Below are 15817 nucleotides of genomic sequence, written 5' to 3'. Positions count from 1 at the left end.
CGTTATATTTTCTTATTTTTATTTATTTTAATGCAATTTCATTGTTGCCTAAGAATATCTGTTAATACAGATTTTTTTAATGCATTCAACCTAGTACTTGATCAATTCTTATAAATTGTTCCACGTGTATTGAAAAAGAATTGTATTCTCCAATTATTGGTGCAGTGTTCTACATACATCCTTAAATCATGCTTGCTAACTCTGCTGTACATATCTCCTCTGTTATTATTGATTTTTATCTGCTTGACCTATCAGTCTCTGAGAGCAGGATGTTGGAATCTCCCACTTAGATGGTAAATTTGTCAATTTGTCCTTATAGTTGAATCTATTTTTGTTGTATATATTTTGAAGTAACACTATTAGATACATTCAGATTTAGAATGATTACATATTTATAGCAAATTAAAGCTTTTATCAATGGATAGTGAGGAGGTTTTTTGTTGTTTTTTTTTAAGATTTATGTATTTATTTGAGAGAGAGAGAGACAGAGAGACAGAGCTGGGGGGAGGGGCAGAGGAAGAGGAAGAATCACAAGCAGATTCCCCACTGGGCATGGAGGCTGACATGGGGCTGAACATGGGGCTTGATCCCATGACCCTATGATCATGACCTAAGCTGAAATCAGGAGTCAGATGCTTAACTGACAGAGCCACCCAGGCAATCCAAAACAGTAAGGTTTTTTAATCTCTAAAAATGTTTTTAACCTTAAAGGCTATTATATCTGAGATACGTATTCTAGCTTTCCTTCAATATTTGCCTGGTGTATGATTTTTTTCCCCATCCTTTCATTTCAGACTTTCTGTATTGCTGGGTTTTGATATGTGTCTTATAACTAGCATCTATCAGGACTTTCCTTTGTTTTGCTATGCATTTTTTTGTTTTTTCAGTTTTGGTTTTGGTTTTTTTTTTTTTTAAGTTTTTATTTAAATTCCATTTACTTAGTTTCATGTGTACAATATAGTGATTCAGCAATTCCATACATGGCCTAGTACTCATCACAAGTGCATGTCTTAATCCCCATCACTTATTTTATGCATCCCCCAACCACTTCCCCTCTGGTAACCATCAGTGAGTTCTCTAGAGTTAAAAGTCTGTTTCTTGGGTTGCCCTATGCAATGCTTTTCGATCCATTTTGGTGGTCTTTAACTTTTTAACTGGAGCATTTAGCCCATTGACATTGATTGTGATTTCTCATATATTTGGGTTCATTTTACCAACTTATTATAAACTTAAAAAAAAAACTTATCTCTTCCTTCCTTTAGATTAACTGAATTTTCCCTCCACTCCCTTTTTTTCTTATACTGGTTTTAAAAGTGATTTACTCATTTTTATTCTTTTAATAGTTGTTAAATTTGTTAAATTAAGTTTAACAAATTAAATTAAATTAGATATTAAAGTGAAAAGTTAATTGTCTTAGTTTGAGCTCCTTGATCAACAGAATCTAAGACAAGGGCTTGGAGGCAGATAGCATATTCAGCAGGCAATCTAAGGAAGCAGGAGTGAGAGAATGGGGAGATAGGGAAGAGAGACCCCTAAAGGGGTCTCTATCAAGGTCTTTGTCATGGCAAATGGGGTATTGCTTCTGCCAGGTTTTCTGAGGAGCATGAGAAATGAATTCTATAATTAACCTATAAATAACCTTCCATTCTTCATTGGTTGGGAATTGCCTCCAGTGACAATAACTCACCCAAACCTCTGTCCTGCTCTTGCACATGGGCTTGTTGTACACCCATGACTTTGGAGAAGTCCTCACAGCACAGAGAGAGAAGAAACATGGTGCATCAGAGGTGGGATACAGTCAGCATCAGTTTGAGGTCACCAATGACTGTATACTACAACTGTAGTGTCTACTACCTAAATTGTTACCTTTACTAATTTTCTCAAAAACCAAGGATCCTAGAATGCTTTAAATCCGATCACTTCCATCCTGACTTACATATAATGGTCCAGGATTTTTAATGATTGTTTTTATTCCACAAATTAGGCATGTTTAATGTTGTTTCATATGGTCACTATTCATTTACATATACCCACTTACTATTTCCTTAGCTCACCAATTCTTGTAATATTTTAGGCCCTCCTTTTGAAATCATTTTTCTTCTTCCTAAGAACTCTCAGAAATTCCCTAAGTGAAAGTTGACCATAAACACTCCCAGTGTTTGGTTATCTGAAAATTTCTGTTTGTTCTCCTCATTCTTAAAAGAAGTTTTGTTAGATATAGTATTCTATATATTGACAGTCATGTTCTTTCCAAAACGTGAAGAGCTCATTCCTCTAGTTTCCCAGTTTGATTGTTAGCAAGAAAAGTTATCTGTCAGCCTAATTTTCTTTCCTCTGCAGTAGTTTATTCTTTGTTCCTAGCTGTTGTTAGGATCTCTTTTTCTTGGTGTCCTGCAGTTTCACTGTGGTGTACCTGAGTGTTGACTGAATGAACTTAAACCTTGGAGTCTCTTGTTAAATTTGCCAAGTTCTCAGTCATTGTATACCCCAGTGTGGCCTCTCCCTTCTTCTTTCTTTTGTCTCTCATTCTCTTTTTTAAATTCCAATTAGAGGAATGCTGGGTGTTTTCACTGTACCATCCATGAATCTCAAACTCTATCTTAGATCTATCTTTCTGCTCACTAACCCTCTCTATGACTAGCCACTTAGTTTTAACTTCATTTTTCAATGTTTTCCAGTTTTAGAATATCTATTTGGCTTCTTTTTAAATCTCTCTGATCTATTTTTATAATCTTATGGTTTGTTTTTCTTAACATACTTTTATTTAATTCCAAGGATGTATTAAACATCCTTGCTTTAAATTCTCTATCTGCCAATTCCAATATCTGCATCCTTTGTGGTTCTAATTTTGTGGTTGGTTGTTTCTGCTGACTCTTGCTAATAGTGGTTTGTGAACCCATGTGTTTATTGATTTATCACTGTGAGTTCATGTTCCTAAGATCATTATCCGAGGGAATTTTCCAACCCAGCATTTAGAGTTTTTCTCCAGAGAGTGTTTATATTTGTTTCTTCCAAATGCTTATGGGCACAACTAACCTGGGACTGCTTAAAACGAAATTTACAGAATATAGTTTTTTGGGTCACATGTAATAAAAATTCAGACACCAAGGCTACATGAGGGCAAGTTTGTGGATAAGATTTCCCAGGGGATGGGGCTCCTGAGTGGCTCAGTGGGTTAAAGCCTCTGCCTTCAGCTCAGGTCATGATCTCAGGGTCCTGGGATTGAGCCCTGCATTGGGCTCTCTGCTCAGCTGGAGGCCTGCTTCTCTTCCTCTCTCTCTCTGCCTGCCTCTCTGCCTACTTGTGATCTCTGTCTGTCAAATAAATAAATAAAATCTTTAAACTAAAAAAAAAAAAGAGTTCCCAGGGGAAATACATTCTTTTACTCCAAAATATCCAGAGCCTAAGGGCATATTTTCTCATCATCTTCCTTTTTGGAGTGCATAACTTTTTAGGTCACCCACTGAGGTACCCCAGTTTTATGTATGGGTATTCCTACTTTGTTTAGATCCCAGCCCCTTTCTCTTATTTCCTACATGTGTAATCTAAAAGGACACATGCCCACTCCAGAGCTTAGAGTAATTCAGACTTTCTAACAACTGATCTCTAAAGAATTCTCTTACTTTCCAACCAACTCATTCATGCGTTTGAGACCCTTTTTAAATCCAGCATGTTTAGGTAAGCTATACTAAGGCGAGTTCTTCTGAACATCTTTTCTCCATTCTTGCCCTCCACAGCCTTCTTGTGCCAGTTTCTTTCTTTTTTTTTAAGATTTTATTTATTTATTTGATAGACAAAGATCACAAGTAGGCAGAGAGGCAGGCAGAGAGAGAGGAGGAAGCAGGCTCCCCGCTGAGCGAAGATCCCAATATGGGGCTCGATCTCAGGACCCTGGGATCATGACCTGAGCTGAAGGCAGAGGCTTTAACCCACTGAGCCACCCAGGCACCCCCATGTGCCAGTTTCTTAACACATAAACTTAACACATAACACATAAATAACAAAAAATAGATAATACCCTTCTAGTGTGCTATGGAGGGTCACAGGATGCAAATGTACCCAAGTTACCCCACAGTCCTGAAGTTATTAACCATCAGAGACATTCTTCTTTGGATCCAGGCACTAATCTTCAGGGGGCTACAGAAATTGGGTTTTCCTGTGAGGAATTATATCTGAACTGCTCTTACCTATTCATCCAGCAGACATTAGCTAACTCTTACAAGCCAGACCTCCACACAATATGTAGGTTAGGGAAGACATGGAGAAGGCAGGAAAGCTCTAGAGACTAATTCAGTGCCTAGAGACCAGTAGGGGTGGGAGATTAAGGACAGACACGCATACTAGCGTTGCGGGTGGGAGGCTGGATGGCTGGCAAGTAGCCTGAGTTCTCCTAGAGAAACTGAGAAGAGACTGGAAAAAGCAGCAAGAAGAGATAATTTAGATGCTAAATATAAACCATGGGGGTCTTCACTAACTTGCTAAGCCCAGCCCTAACCCTAGGAGAAATGTAAATGAAAGAAAAGAATAAAATTTGCATGTTGCACATTTCAATTGTAGAATTTACTACTCTGATTCTATCAGATGAGGAAGCAGAGCCCAGACAGCTAATGATGTTTGTCTAAGATCACATTGTGAAAAGCCTGGGCCTTTTCAGCATTATTTTTGTCCCCCAATATATCCCATCCCACCCATTATATTCTATATAATGAGTTCCAGAGGACACTGTAAGGGCTATAGGAGGAGAGAGGTCAATAGTCAGATATGATTGGAAAGGGTTAGGTATATTTCAGAGGACGTTTTTTCTTTGAAGGATTTTTTAATCCCTTTAATATGCAACTCTGCCCTGTGATGCTCAAAGAAAATGGTGTAGACTATAGAGTTCCCTAAACTTATTTGACTATGGAGTTGGTTTTTTTAATTGAACATCCCAAGGGATTAGTGTTCAGCAGAAAACAATTTGAAAGATGTTAGGCTATGTCATACTGTTCTTTAAATTCTGTAACTCTTCCACAATATTGGGTGAATTCACAATAGCAAGCATGTGTTGGCACAGACCATGTGACCAGCACTGTGCTGAAGAAGCAGGAGGTACCAGGATGAGTAAGGTTCCCAGCACCAGGATGTTTATACTGTCCTAATGACATTCAGGTATATGTAAAACTAACTGTAGTCCTGCTCATAATATGATCAATTTGCTTTTGAAAATTACAACCGTGTTTGGGGGGCTGAGAGGTTGCAAACATAACAAGTGGACAGAATCTTCACATCACCTCATCACTTGGACGTCTGACAGATACCTAAAGGGAACTTCTCTAGAGCTGTATTTCTAAGATCCCTCCCAACGACTTTCTTTCATGGTCTTCCCCATCTTGAACAATGACAGCTTTTGGTTTGCTCTGGCAAAAAGCTGCCTAATCCTCCTTGACCATTCTTTTACCATCATACTTCACAACTACTCCTTCAGCAAATTGTGTTGGCTCCACCCTCAAAGACATTCAGAAAGTGAACACTAAGCACCACACAGGCCGAGGTTGTCATCCTGGCTTACCTAGATCACCTCCGTAGTGTGGTCTCCCTGCTTCCACATCTGCACCCCTTGACTTTCTGCAATACTGCAGCAGTTGTCATTCCTTCCAAACCCAAGTCAGCTCTTGTGGTCCCTTGGCTCAAACCATTAAAGTGCCCCACCATGCACCCAGTGTAAGCACAAACCCTTATGATGACCTGTGAGGTCACCAGTGATTCAGTCCTATTATCTCTTTGACTTCCTATTACTGGCCTTCCCCTGAATCTGTTATTTTAGACACCCTGGCTGCTTCACACTTCCTTCAACTCTCTAGGCACATTCTTATTTCTGCACCATTGTGTGAACTGTTTCCTGTCCCTGGACCATTGTTCAGTCAGATGCTCATATGTTCTTTCTGTGTACCTCCTTCAAGTCAGCATCTGAATGCCATCTTCCAGTAAAAGAACACCTGTTTCAATTATAATCTCCACTTGATCCCTGGCATTCCTTTCCCAGCTTCATATTTCCTCACTTATCTAATTATTTATGTGTTTATTTTCCCACTAGAATATAAGCTTCGCAAGAGCAAAGATCATGTATTTTGTCTCCTGTTGCTTCCTTACAACATACAGCAGTGCCTCACATATAGGAGGAGATCAATAAATACTTATTGAGTGAAACAATGAACAAAACATATTGTCAGTGCTGAGAGCAAGCTCTAATGAAGTCTGTGGTATTGGGAAGAGTCTTGGAAGAAGGAACTGGGTGAAAAGAATACTGACAGAGTTCTCAGAGCTGTTGCATCCTGGCCCAGCTCTGCCAGTGACCAGTGTCTTTATCTTGGGAAAATTCCAGCCTTTCTCAGCTGGGCTTTGCTGGGTCATGGATTTCAGGCTAGGCCTTGCAGAGCCCTGGAGTTCCTGAGAGAGGCTTCTGGGTCTGGAGAAAAGAGGGAGCACGTGGGACCACCTCATTTCCTCCAAAGCAGTTTTGGTCTTCTATTTTGGACATTTAACATTCTGCACAAAATTTCCCTTGAAAGAGTTATGCTGCTAAAAATGAAAGGCTTAAAAACCATTGCCCTTGGGGATCTCTGAGGCACCTGGCCCTCCTGGGACATGGGAAGACCATGCGGACAACCAGGGCATAGGATGAGGACGGTGAAAGCCATCCCGCCGGACTGAGAGCTCTTTGGATCAATCTAATCCAATCTGGATCCAATCAATCCAATTGGATCTACACTAATCTCTTACTGTGGGTGATGCCACACCCACAGTAAGAGCCTCTGTCCCAAATCCAGAATTCCCACATGGCCAGCTGGTCTCCCCAAAGGCTGGTGCAGGAGACCTGCAGAGCCAACATCCCACATTCTCATTCAGTGGATGAGGAATGGAACAGACAGCCCAGCTCAGGGAATCAGCAGGTGTCAAAATTCAGTCCGTGCAACTTTCTGGATAAATTCAGAGCCCAGGATTCCAGCCTCACACTAATTAAATCATAAGAGAAAATGATAGAGTGAAGAAAGAAGACACTGGAGTAGCTGAAAGCTGCTGAAAGTCTGTGCTAATGATAGCTGATTCTACATTAACATGAATGCCTTCGGTTAACGGGAGAAATGTGCTGAAGCAAAGGCTTTTGTCAGGCCAAACACATCTGTGAATAATTGAACAATATTCATGTCGAAGAGTCAGCAATTTATCACCAGCTTGGCCTCTACTTTTAGAAGGAGTGAATAACTTTTTGAGCAAGGAGATTAAAAACATGTACACACAACACACACGCGCACACACACACTCCTTTCATTGCAAAAGAAAAGTTCAGAATCCAACAACGCTTCAGTGTGGCAATTTGAAATCATCGGGATTTTATCTTTGCGGGATTCAGAATCAGATGCCACTCACTTGAAGGCTCTCTGCCCTGCTCCGCCTGGCCTCAACCCACCCGCCCCTGGGGCCCTTGTGTTCCCAGGTCACTGCATAGGCCCTGAAAGCCTCTCCCTGTAGTGAGGCTCTGGCAGGTGTGCCCCCACACCTCACACCTCACAGGAGGCCACTCTCTCACCAGCCTTGAGGTGGCCAGAAGAGCCTGAGGAGCCAGGTTGTGAAATCAAATCAGTCACAAGTGAAGAATCCAGGGGTCAAAGCAGAGAACCTCTGGGAAAGGCAAAAGGAGCCCACATTGGCTGGTAAGAAGCCCAGGACCAGGAAAGGACAGTGACCTGCAGAGTGGTGCTGAGGTGTAGAGGAATGCAATTGCTGACCTCTTGGGCACCACAGTCCCAGTCAACCAAGGGGGGATACGTTTCAAGACCCTGGCAGAGGCCTGAAACTGCGACGGTATTCCATTCTTTGTACTGTTTTCTCCTAAACATGTGATAAAGTTTAATTCATAAATTAGGTACCACAAGAAACCAACAACTCATAATAAAGTTGAACAGTTACAACAATATACTGTGATAAAAGCTACATGACTGTGGTCGCTCCTCCCCAGTATCTTTGTGCACTGTGTGCGCCCTTCTTGTGATGACAGACATGACAAAATGCCTCCCCGACCAGATGAGGGGAGGGGAACGGCACAGGCACTGGGACCCCGCGGCAGGTGACTCCTGACTTCCTGACGATACATCAGAGTGGGGATCATTTCCTCCTGGACTCAGCTGATGGTGAGTAACTGAAAGCTCAAAAAAGCAAAACCACGAAGGGGGAGGGGGCAACCCTCCCCTGGGGAGCCCTAGCAGCAGGCTGCGTGGTATGCAGGCAACGCCGTCCTGTGGGAGGGCTTAGACCCAGGCTTTGGCTCCAGAGCCAGAGGAGGAAAAAAGCAGCCTGCTCTCTGTATGTATGCATGTGTGTGTCTGTGTGTACGTATGTGTGCTCTATGTCTGCGTGTGTGTGCCTATGTGTATTGTATGCATGTGTCTCTACGGGTATGTGTGTTTATACATGTGTGTGTATGCATGCGCGTGTGTTTGTTGTGTGTGCATGTGAATGTGTGTAAGTGTGCGTTTGTGTGCATCTGTGCATGTGTGTGCATATGCATGCGTGTGTGTGTGTGCTCATGCATGGGGGTGCATGTGTGCACATGTGTGTATGGACATATATATTCATATCTTTGGTCATCTCTCTCAGAAGGTCATAGACAACTAGACCTCAGGGTGCAGAAACTGCGCAAAGGACAACGGATTGGTCTATGTGATTGCCCATCTGCGGGTCGGCAGCAACCCCAAGCACAGCCCCTCTCATGTCACTCACCTACGTGGCCCTGCCCTCCCTGACCATCAACCTGCAGCCGGTGTCCCTCCAGATGCACACCTGGGCCATCCTCACACCCAACCACTCGTGAAGCTCCACTTCACCCAGAGGGAAGGATGAGAGGCGGGAGGAGGGGGCTGAGCTCCAGATGAAGCCAGGCAGTACCGTGATGGGAGAAAAGTAGAGCTGGCAGTGGCTTGCGTTAAAAGTGAATCCCAATTTTGAAGGGTCAGGGGTGGGAGGTTGGGGGAACAGGTGATGGGTAATAGGGAGGGCACGTTTTGCATGGAGCACTGGGTGCAAAAACAATGAATACTGTTACGCTGAAAAAATAAATAAAATGGAAAAAAAAGTGAATCCCAATGGTACAGCTGGGGGGGCTCAATCCATTGAGCATCGCTGACTCTTCATTTCAGCTCAAGTCATGATCTCAGGGTCGCGAGACTGAGCCCCACATTGACCCCGCATTGAGCCCCGCATTGGGCTGTGTACTCAGCAGGGAGCCTGCTCAAGATTCTTTCCCCCTCCCTCTCCCTCTGCTTGCACTCCCTCACGCGCTCACTCTCTCTAAAATAAATAAGTAAATAAAATCTTTAAAAAAAAGTGTACCCCAAGAGGGCACACAGTTGTGACTAGGAGGACACGGAAGCCTTCATATAAATGCCCCCCTGAGCCCAACCCCAGCCCCAGGACTGCCCCCTGCTCTATAAGAAAGGCACCAACATTAGTGGGTTTCCCTGCCTCAACACCCTGACTCCATGCCCCTGCAAAATCAAATTAAAATAAAGAATTCATCTCGAGCACTGTGTGGTCTTGGACAAGTCATGCCTTTCTTCCGGTTGTCTAGCTCCCCAGCCACAAAAATGGGACAAAAGTTTGCAAGGTTCCTGCCAGTGTTTGCATTCACCCCCTCTCTAAATCGTCAGGGACACGTCCGCAGGTGCACAGGGAGGAGCCAAGGCTTATGCTCCATCCACTGCCCCACCTGCCTGGTCTCAGCTGATGGACAGCTTTCTGAACAGTCACCCAGGAGCAGCCTTGGCTCAGCAGGCTTGGGTCTCTCTCCTGGGTCTCCTTTGAGGCCACTTGCTCCCCCAACCCAGCTGTTCAATTCAGCAAACTGTGGTCAGCACTGCATCATTTAGGGCGGACACAAGCGACATAAACTATGATGAAAAGGAGAAAAATAGAATCTATTACGGTCCCTGCCTGCGAAGTCTGCGGGTTGACTAGCTTCCCGCCCAGACTCACCCAGGGGCTCCAAGGATGTTACCAGGACCCTGTTCATCAATGCCACCCTCACCTTCCCCTGTTTGAGGCTCATTGGCACACAGGCTCTTCCGTTCGGGGGGTTATTTGTCGCTACAGCCCCTCTGTTCTTACCGGCTCCATTCCCGGAGACAAACAGTTTCTCCTCCAGGAGCTTCCACAAAGGCCCCAGATCTGAGCTGAGCAGATCCGTCGTGGTCAGGAGTCCAGTCCTGTGCGAGGGGGGACGGGGGATGTGGCAGAGTATGGGTAGAGGGGAAGCTGTGCTTCTGGTATCTCGGGAGAGCTGGGAAACCAGTGTGAACAAGACACTACGAAAGGGAGAGATGGAGACCGTTCTTCCGGGATTTTAGGAATACAGTTCTGCATGAACACAAAGTGAGATGTCCCACCTCCACTTTCTCTCCCTTCTTGGTCTCCCCATCAGGGGAAGATGTCATAGCTACCAAAGGAGGTTTGGGAAATGAGAACTCAACATGATTACTGCTGGAGAAGGTAGGTCTGAATCTCTCAGGAAGAAACATGGCAGTCGGCACACACATGGCATCACCAAAGAGCACACACGTGTGTGCACGTGCTCATGCATGTGAGTGTGTGTGCTCGTGCATGTGTGTGCGCGTGCACACACACACTACTGAGAACATGCTGCCCAGCCGGGCTCACCGACACTCATCATCACTGTTCATTACGGCAACCAGATGCTGTGCTTCTGACCTGGGAAGCCCGGATCCCAGGAACACCGCACTAAAGGCTTCACTGCCCACCCTTCACCTTCTGAGCCCCCCGTCCTTCAGCATTGCCCCCCACCGCCTTCCCCCCAACCCCCAGGCAGGGCCATTCTATCCCTCCGAAGGCATCTTCTATGGCAGGCTGAGTGAATCAGAACGTCAGATGCCTCCTCTTTGCCCAGAAATCTCAATTTGTTTTCCCGCTGAACATTACAGTTTGTAAATAACATAAAATAAATACGTGTTGTTGTTTTTTTACACTTAATACCACGACAGCTGAAGAAAGCTGGAAATGGCAGTCTGCACCAGGCGGGTGGTTTACACTGGGAAAGGCAGGGGAGAAAGCAGAAAACGCATTGCGGCAAGTCTATGGCAAGGTTAGAGAGGGGTCACGGTCACTCCCCTGATGGCCCCCACCAGCCCAGGGCTCCTCCTCACCACCTCAGCTCAGATCCCCCAAAATGGAGCCTCAGACCTTCTGCCAACAGAATGCCTGAAAACAGATTGGAAGGATTTCAGCCTCGTCCCTTCCTCATGGACGAACACACAGAGTCTCTTTCCCCCATCCCCTCCCCTCCCTCTCTCACCGCTCTCCACTCTTCCTGCTTACAGTGCCCTGTGTCCTTTATGCCTTCGAACCCTATGCCCCCATGAACACCCAGGTCCAGTGCCGCATTCTCCAAGAAGCTTCCTCTGCCCTCCCAAGCCCAGGAGAGCTTGCTATACCTCTGGTGTGTGGCACCCACATGTCCTCACCCTGCTGGTTCTCCCAGGGCTGGAATGCAGCAGCTAAGAAGCTGGAGAGCCTAGACAGGCAACTGTATTCCCCTCAGCATGGCTGGAGTGCTGGATCTGCCACTGGTAGCTCTGTACACTTGGACAATTTACGTAACCTCGTTTTGCCTCAGTTTCCTCATCTGTAACATGCTGAAGATGGAACATCATTACCCAGCTGCTCAGGTTGCTGTAAGGATTCAGCAGGTGACCCCTGTCAGGCACTCAGAACAGCACCTGGCATGTAAAATTGTTAGTCTGTCCCCCGCAATGCATGCTCAGTACATGTTTGTTGAATGAGCATCTGTTGTATACTTGGAAACTACCTTTAAAAAACCATGGACATGGGGTTTGCTGTGGTGTGGGGGCCCTTGCAGACCCAGGCCACAGGAACCAGCCTCAATCCCCCTCCCCTTAAGGACCTGTGCACCTCCCTTTCTGCCTTGTAGCCCCACTGCCTCTTGGAGGAAGGATGGTCCTCACGATATTCATTTTATAAGTTGTTTTCTCTATGTGCACCTGGGTTGTCCCACCCCAAGCCCACAGAAGAGCAAATACACTCTTAAAAATGAGCAGGCTATCTGTGGAAACAATATTCATGACATTCAGTAGGGGAGGCAGGAGATAAATGATGAAATTAAAGATATTCGTGGCAGGAGCCGAAGAGCAGAGAGCGTGGAGCCCTGCACACAGACTGAGGTGAGGCTCTCGGGGCAACTCTGGCTGAACTCTCCAGCGCAGACACATTGCAGGGGATTGTGGGGGCAGAGCCCATCCAGGAGGGCAGACAGATGCACTGGAGACATGAGGTAAGGGAAGGGGGCAGGTAGGGAGAGACAGGAAAAGGGGAGGTAAGCAGTAATCCTCGGGTAGAAATTTGTGTTTCAGAAAAGGATCAGAAGTGAAGAACCTTCCCCCTTCTTTCTTTTCCCTGCAGTTAGGTCTTGATAAGATAGAGTCCGGGTATGACCTGATTGTGGGAAAAGAGCTGGTGGGCAGGTGACAAATTGGGAAGCGATGAACCCGAGTTCCTATGTGATTGTTACACAGACTCAATTACTTGTGATATTTAAAACACCCAGGGTAATGGTCAGGTTCTCATCAGCATCACTGCCGCTGCACTCACAAAGCTGACACTCACCCATCCACCCTGGAAAGCCAGCACAAGGGGACGCAGGTGGGCAGAGAGAGCCTCCTGCCCCATGCCACAGGAAGACAGCTGTGGAGATGGGTCTGGCACCAGACAGGTGAGATTGGAAGTAGGAGAGAGAACAGGGGGCCCCTAACTCTGCAGAGGCCAGAGCATATGAGTCGGTCTTGGGGGGTCAGTGTACTCCTCTTCTGAGACACCCAGGGCTGGGCTGGATGAGTCCTGTGGCTCCTGGTGGCTGTGTCTTGTGCCACTCAGACTTCCAGGGGAGAGGCAGAGCCGCTGGGGGCAACACACTGCAGCCCCCCCATCCAGCTTCACACTCAAAGTCGTCCTGAGCTGCCCTCGACCTTGGGCGAGGCTCCCGCTTATCAAGGTCACTTCAGAAGCTCTGCCTTCAAATTGTTTCCCAGGTTCAATCAACTTTCACATTCATAATACAACAGAGATCTACAGGGCCACTGAACAGAAAGCGTCTGTGGCTTTTCATTTCCTGGCATGATTAGGAGGATAATCACGGTGCCTGGAAAAATAATAAAGCTGGAGTCTGATGTGGGATCAAAGCAGAGGGTCCGGCCGCACACACAGGTTGGAGCCGCAGGGACACACAGGCTCCAGCCATCCTCAAGGGGCAGGAGAGGGGAGAGCCCTCGCATCCAGCCCCTGCGGTAGCCTAGCCCACTCAGCCGCAGCACCAACTAGACCACCTCTGGGAAAATCCTCGTTGGCCCCTGGGCCCATGTGCTGGGGAGGCAGAGAGCTGAGCCCCAGCTCCTGCGGGGAAACGCAGACGCAGTTCCTGAAAAAGGAAGGGGAAGGTGCGCTCCTCACAACTGCCCCTGCTGCCCAAGGAGCAGCCGCCCCACCTGGGGAAGCCAGGGACGCACGTGGCTAATGGGTGCTGGGAAGCGGGGCTCCATCTGGCCACACCAAGGGGTTGTTTTTTATTTTGTTTAAATCCAGTTAGCCAATGTATAGAACATCATTCATTTCAGATGTCGTGTTCAGTGATTCATCAATTGTGTATAACACCCAGTGCTCATCACATCATGTGCCCTCCTTAATGCCCGTCACCCAGTGACCCCATCCCCACCCACCTCCCCTTCTGCAACCCTTGGTTTGTTTCGTAGTTAAGAGTCTCTCATGGATTTTCTCCCTCCTTGATGACTTCCCATTCAGTGCTCCCTCCCTTCCACTGTGGTCCTCTGTGCTGTTTCTGATATTCCACCTAGGAGTGAAGGAAACAAACCCAGGGGCATTAAAGAGCAAGGTCAGGGATGGAAGCAAGATAGAAGGGGGCTGTCAGCTCTGACCGTACTGCCAAGAGCCAGTGTCAGACCCCATTTCCCACCTGCCCGATGGAAGGAGTGGTTCCAGCCCTGCCTCTGAGAGGGAGGTCGAGCACTGGAGCAGGCATAGACAAAGGGCCGCAGGGCCTGAAAATACCTCCAGCTGGGCTGCTCCCAGGAAGAATTGGGAGGATAGAGCACCTAGGTAGATGGGAGCAGCTCATGTCGTCTGTCCATTTTTTGACGTGATTATTATAAGGTTTTACAGGCGAGATACACACGACACTAGGCGAGATAGGCGCAAGGCAAGGTTTATTAAAGGCGCCCTCTGGCGAGGTTCCGAGACTCCAGAGAGGAGAGTGGGGGAAGTCGCGCCCGGGAGGGGGTCGAATGGGTCTTTTATTTGGGTTAAGACAGGGCATAGGTTTACAGCCATATAAGGTAAGGTATTTGGTGATTGGAGGGTGGGGGGGAGTCCTGATGTTCCTGTTTCCTGCATAGGTATCGGTTTACTTATGGTGACGTGTCCTTGGCATATGTCCTTCCGGTGGGAGAGTCATGGGTAAAGGAAGAGGGCGGCCTGGAAGGTGATGGCCCGACGTCCATTTTTATTGTTCCTCTTGCATTCCTGGAGCCGTTGACCCAACAATTATGTTTTTTGAGTGTTGATTTTGAGGAGTTCTTAATAGATCTTGGATATCAACCCTTTTCTATAGTGTCCTTTGAAAATATCTTCTCCCATTCCATGGGTTGCCTCTTTGTTTTGTTGACTGTTTCCTCTGCTGTGCAGAAGCTTTTTATCTTGATGAAGTCCCAAAAGTTCATTTTCGCTTTTGTTTCCTTTGCCTTTGGAGACATGTCTTGAATGTTCATCATCACTAGCCATCAGGGAGGTTCAAATCAAAACCACATTGAGATACCACCTTACCAGTCAGAATGGCCAAAGTCAACAAGACAGTAAACAACAAGTGTTGGAGAGGATGTGGAGAAAGGGGAACCCTCTTACACTATTGGTGGGAATGCAAGTTGGTGTAGCCACTTTGGAAAACAGTGTGGAGATTCCTTAAGAAATTAAAAATAGAGCTTCCCTATGACCCTGCACTTGCACTACTGGGTATTTACCCCAAAGATACAGATGGAGTGGAAAGAAGGGCTATCTGTACCCCAATGTTTATAGCAGCAATGGCCACAATAGTCAAACTGTGGAAAGAGCCAAGATGCCCTTCAATGGACGAATGGATAAGGAAGATGTGGTCCATGTACACTATGGAGTATTACGCCTCCATCAGAAAGGATGAATACCCAACTTTTGTATCAACATGGACGGGGCTGGAGGAGATTATGCTGAGTGAAATAAGTCAAGCAGAGAAAGTCGATTATCATATGGTTTCACTTACTTGTGGAGCATAAGGAATAACATGGAGGACATTAGGAGAAGGAAAGGAAAAGTGAATTGGGGGAAATTGGAGGGGAGACGAAGCATGAGAGACTGTGGACTCTGAGAAACAACTGAAGGTTTTGGAGGGGAGAGGGTCAGGGGTTGGGTGAGCCTGGTGGTGGATATTAAGGAGGGCACATATTGCATGGAGCACCGGGTGTGGTGCATAAACAATAAATCTTGGAACACTGAAAAAATAAAATTAAATTTTAAAAAATTTAAATTTAAATTAAAAAAAAAAAAAAGGATGGGAGCAGCTCAGTTGGCCCCTGAGGCACGGTGCTGGACCTTACAGGTGTAGAAGAGTGCTGGAGGCCCTGCAGGGAGGGTCCCCAGTGAAAAACAGAGTCTGCTCCAAGCTCTAGGGGGAGCACTGGGGCTGCAGTCCAGTCCCCTGCTTTGCCCTGACCCC

The sequence above is a fragment of the Meles meles genome, chromosome 2, assembly GCF_922984935.1.
Source record: "Meles meles chromosome 2, mMelMel3.1 paternal haplotype, whole genome shotgun sequence".
Classification (NCBI taxonomy): Eukaryota; Metazoa; Chordata; class Mammalia; order Carnivora; family Mustelidae; genus Meles; species Meles meles.
The sequence above is the reverse complement of the archived record's forward strand: the minus strand, read 5'-3'. Positions refer to the sequence as shown.